The sequence below is a fragment of the Lactuca virosa genome, chromosome 7 (genome assembly GCF_052849685.1).
Source record: "Lactuca virosa cultivar CGN04683 chromosome 7, Lactuca_virosa_CGN04683_v6, whole genome shotgun sequence".
Classification (NCBI taxonomy): domain Eukaryota; kingdom Viridiplantae; phylum Streptophyta; class Magnoliopsida; order Asterales; family Asteraceae; genus Lactuca; species Lactuca virosa.
In genome coordinates, this window is record NC_136432.1 from 16762887 (window position 1) to 16768886 (window position 6000).

Here is a 6000-nt window from a genome sequence, read left to right on the forward strand (position 1 = left end):
AGCGAGATACAGTCCATGTATGACAATCAAGTTTGGAACTTGGTTGACAATGTACCAGGTCGTAAGACAGTTGGGTGCAAATGGATCTTCAAGAAGAAGACCGACATGGATGGTAATGTACACACTTATAAGGCACGACTGGTTGCAAAGGGCTTTTCTCAAACTCCGGGAGTTGATTATGATGAGACCTTTTCACCAGTAGCGAGGATTAAGTCTATTAGGATTATGCTAGCCATTGCTGCATTTCATGACTATGAAATATGGCAAATGGATGTCAAAACCGCTTTCCTTAATGGAAAGTTGGCTGAGGATGTTTACATGAGTCAGCCAGAGGGTTTTGTCAGGACAGAGTACCCTAATAGAGTGTGTAAGCTTGAGAAATACATCTATGGATTGAAACAAGCACCTCGCAGATGGAATCTTTGTTTCGATGAGAAAGTCAAAGAGTTTGGCTTTTCGAGGAGCGAAGATGAGTCCTGTGTATATGTCAAGGCTATCGGGAGTATAGTTAGCTTTTTGGTATTATATGTGGATGACATACTACTCATAGGAAATGACATCCCAACTCTACAGGAAGTGAAGTCCTGGCTTGGGAAGTGTTTCGCTATAAAGGACCTTGGAGAAGCTGCCTATATCATACGGATAAGGATTTTGAGAGACAGGAGTAAAAGACTAATTGGACTTAGTCAAAGTACCTACTTGGATAAGGTGTTGAATAGGTTCAGCATGCAGAATTCCAAGAAAGGAGAATTACCGATCCAGAGTAACGCCAGATTGAGTAAGACTTAGAGCCCGAGTACAGAGGCTGAGATAGCTGAGATGAGTCGAGTACCTTATGCTTCCGCTGTAGGCTCGATCATGTATGCTATGACTTGTACTCGTCCTGATGTGGCCTTTGCATTGAGCATGGTCAGCAGATATCAGGGGAACCCTGGCAAGGCTCACTGGACTGCGGTAAAGAACATTCTCAAGTACCTTCGGAGGACTAAGGACTGGGTCCTTACCCTCGATGGGAGTGATGACTTGAGAGTACAAGGGTATAGTGATGCTAGCTTTCAGACTGATAGGGATAATTTCCGCTCTCAGTCAGGCTGGGTCTTTACCCTAAACGGAGGAGCAGTTTCTTGGAAAAGTTCCAAGCAGGAGACAGTGTCTGATTCAACTTGCGAATCAGAGTATATAGCGACAAGCGAGGCAGCAAAGGAGGCTATATGGCTATAGAACTTCATTAGAGACCTTGGAGTTGGACCAGCTATAAAGGAGCCTATAAAGATTTTCTGTGATAATGAAAGTGCAGTTGCCTTAGCCAAGGAACCAAGGGATCACGGGAGATCCAGACACATCGACAAAAAATACCATTTCATCAGACATCGAATAGAAGACGGACTCCTCGTGGAAAAGAGGGTATCATCGGATGAGAACCCGACAGATCCCCTCACGAAGGGACTGAGCAGGGTTAAGCATCTCCAGCATGCGAGGCGCATAGGGCTGAAGGATGATATTAGTTTTAGTAGTTAGATAACTTTGAAATGTGTAAAGTGTAATTGACATTTGATGATGAATAAAAGTTGTGTTTATTTATGAGTAAAGTGTTTCTATCTTTTGTCAATCGTTTACTATCGTTTCATTTTGCATGTTTTGACTTCCAAAATAATTATGTTATTGTATCTCATATTATTCAAATTCTCCACAGTCGGTCATATGTAGGAAGTAGATATGAATCAAGGTTGTCATGAGTTGGCTTGTAGATGTCCAAGGTACCGGACATAGCAAAGTGTTGCTACAACACTCATGAGTGCTCATAAGTTCTGAGTATTGGATTCAACCCACGCTCGCTGGTATCACTTCATGGAATTTATCTCGAGTGATCGCGAGACGGTAATATCATATAAGTCTTCAAACCTAGAGATATGACTTGTTGCCTACGAGTTGGTTATACATTGATTGTACGAAAACGCATTGGTAACTCGATGTTATAAAACATGCCTTTGTGTATAATTCAACAAGTAGTAGAACAAGCATATGAGTCGAAGTTTATCTGTTCCTTCTTGGATTTGAAGCGATATCTGGGCCCCTCGATGATTTTGTGTTGACCCATGTACCGGGCCCGGTCATAACTAAGTTGATGTGTTCAATTAAGTTCTATGTCAAACAAATCGGAAATCGGGAAACAAACTGCTGGACAATAAGTAAGACATTGTTCCATTTATTTGTCCGGATGATATCTAGAACAGAGGATTATATGATCACTTATCTTAAATGGCGTATCATCATCATCTCAGTTCCGCGAGACCTTGAAAGAGTTACGATTGATGATCGGTTCCTGAAGTCATTCTTGCGGTTATAGTTTTTAGACTTATCCAAGTGGGAGACTGTTGGATTAGGTGTCTAAGTTCATAACTATTTCTAGAATGTACTTGACCCGATTAGCATGGTCCATTTGGTTTGCATGGCATTGCAACACTTGGATAGAACAAAAATGAGAGAAAGGACACTTAAGGTTTATTAATATATTATAAGTTCTAATATATTAATAATATTATTTAATTAGTATTGATCAAATAATTAATTTGGAATTAATTAAGTGATCAAAAAGAGACTAATTAAATATATGGGGTTGATTGTGTAAATTATCTATTCTTGTATAGTGGACTAATGATCCATGGTTTGTATGGATTGGGTTAAAACCCATAAGGTGCTCCATGGATAGTCCATGGAGGTTACAAACCCATGGATCATGGAATATGAAAAGCCATGACAATTAGGGTTTACATGGTGTAACCCTACTTGTGTCACAACTATATAAAGACCCTTAGTCTAGCAAAATCGGCACTACTTGTACAAGAAAGAAAGACGGCAATCCGATTTTGAAGTTTAGTGAAAGTTCTCTCAAGGTTATTCCAAGTGTTGTAGTGTTGTGTGAGACATTTGAGGCATCACACTTGAGGTGCTAGGCTCACAAGGTTTTCAAGGAATCCAAACAACATAAGGTATGTTCTACTACTAGCATTTATGTTTAAAAGTTCCCCATGCTATGCTAGATAGATTATGAACCTTGGAAATAAAATTTGCATGTATCATAGTAAAACATAGATCCAAGGTTTCTAGGGTTGCATGTACACCATAGAAGTGTCAGAATGCTCAAAATCCTTCATGAACAACAATACCATTAACCCAAAATTAGGGTTGAATATAATATAATTAAAGACCCAAGCACCCAAGCCCAAGTCCTTCTATAATGGCCCAAAAGTCTTCCATTGCAAATGGGCCCAAAGTCCATGTCCAAAACTATTAATGGGCCTCATGGCCCAATAAGGCCCAACCATAGCAACCATGGCCCAAAACAGATAAATTGGTCCACTAACTCAAAACATGACCAGGCCCAATAACTGATTAAGGCCCAAAGGGCTTACAAGCCCAAACCCATCTGAGTCCGTACGCCGTGCATACCACTCTTGTACGCTCAGCGTACTGAGTCCCTGAGTTGTACGCATTGCATACGCTATATTACGCCCAACATACAAGCACATTAAGCACTTACTTCCATTACGTGCTTAATACTTGATATTCTAACATCCAATATCAGATCTGAGTCCATTAAGACGTCCTAAGGCATAAAGTTGGCAACTTTATGCCTTTGCATGTTCCAAATGCTCCTAACAACCCATTAAGACCTTTCCAAGAGTCTAAATCCTTGAGTCAAAACACCCATCAAGACTCCATTTTTATGGTATGAATGAGTCAAGGGACCTTAGATCTGCTCTTACTAAGCTCTGGAGTTGCTCAAACTCTCAAGAGATGATCTATGAACACAAAAAGGGACTATATAGAAAACCCTAGCTCTAGAAATGACAATGATGACCAAGGTGAAAGCTTTTTATCTCCTCAAGCTTCCTAAGCTGCTCTAAATGCAAGATCCAGAAGCCCTTCCTCGTTCAAGCTTGTTTTCTCCTCTTCCTTGTAGCTAACACACCAAGAAGATGGTGTTAAAACACTCACAAGCTCAAGAACACACACTCTAATGATTTTAGGGTTTTAGGGACGTTTGAGGGTGAAGGAGGCTGGTTAGGGTGTAGCTCAAATGAGATAAGGATGCGTATATAGGTCTTAAGTCCGGAAATTAGGGTTTAAACATTCGTCACGTACGCCCCGCGTACGTGCTGACCCTCCGCGATCATTCATGCCTGGTACGCTAAGCGTACTCCTGAAGTACGCCCAACGTACTTAAGGTACCATTATGCAATACTTATAATTTGAAGGGTTCCAAGGGTAATACGTGATTTGGAGTGTTACAACATTGTTTAAAAGTAATTTGATAGATAATCGCAATCGATACCATGACACATATTCATCCAACATGTGTAAGCTATTTCAAACCTAATTAATGACATATTCTTTATGTTCATGTGGCTATATTTTTTTCTTTTTAATTTGCACCATAATGCATGTTTCTCATATCAGGGTAGATAATTATCTTCCTTAGTCATTTTTCCTTATCTAATCATTAATATTGTGAATAGAATGAGAGTATATATAGCAGTCCCAATAAGGTGTATATAGTAGCGCATATCTTATGTATGGCAATGATTATGCACATTTTCTTAGAGCTTTTAAATTTATATCAATAAAAAAACTTAACCAATAAGTTACCAAACAACCAGAAAAAAACAATTGATGCCAATACGTTTGATAACATGTTTTATCAACAATATCATGCCAATGTAGTAGTCATGATACGGCAATGGTATAAAATTTTGAATATAATATGTTTGTGTCCCATACCAATAAATTCTTTTAATATATATATATATATATATATATATATATATATATATATATACACACACACACACATACACACACACATACACACACACACACCAACTCTCCATCTTAGCTAGATTTGTTATGTTCTTCCCTAATTACATGACATTTATGGTGAAACCAAGGTTCTACATAGAGTATCTATCATGAAAGGGAGTTATCGGAGGAAGGGTTAGGGAAGATGTTGTTTGCAGTGGTTATATATGCGATGACGATGGGGTATGATAGGGTGGAGAAGGTTATGTTGGATTGGTTTACCTTCACTTTGATTAATTTGAGAAGTCAAGGGTTATGGAAGGGTAGTAGTTCAGATGGGGTTTTTGCATGTCCGTTGAAAGGGTATAAGTTGGCAACGGTGGTACTGGTGGTTGATTGTGATGGTGGTGACACTGGTGGATATCGGAGGTGGTGATATCTATAGGAAAGTTAAAGCTTTGAGGGTTACAGGTATGTGGGTGGGGATGTGGGGTGGACTATTTTTCATTTCCTTAGATTATATGTAACGTCCTAAAAACGGAGAACCAAAAATTTTGTTTTTATATTAATTAAACATCAACTAAACGTGTTAATCCTATGGTTTGCGGTCGTAAACTCCTTGGCCAACTCGTCAAACTTCCCTTACAATTTGCCAAGTTCAAATGTGTCTAAGGGTTGGGAAAAACCCTAGCCGACTCGCCGAGCCACCTAACTGACCCGCCGAGCCCACGACTATCTACATCGGACTCGCCGAGTTGACCATCCAACTCGTCGAGTCCCTTCAGTCCATATCCAAACAGATGCTTATTAAGCCATCACAAGGTTCCATATTGCAGATCTAGCTTCCCAATGCATGTTTATCACGTAAAGTTGCAAACTTTACGTGCATTCAAGGCTCTAAAGTCTTATAATGACAAAACCGAGCTTGCAATGGGGTTTTACACTTAAGGAGGGGTTCATACTTGCCAAAGCTGATAGCTTTATGGACTTAGAGACCAAAGAGAGTTCAGATCTGAAGTTACAACTTCAGATCTGAGTTCATGCCCAAGAATAGCTTCATAATATGCTAGAAAAGCCCAAATCTTTAACCAAATGAGATCTAGAATGAAATGAGGTCAAGGTAACGACTTGATACCTTCCAAAAGATGCCAACTGAGGTAGTTATCAGATCCCCACATGTTCCTTACTTCAATCCACTTG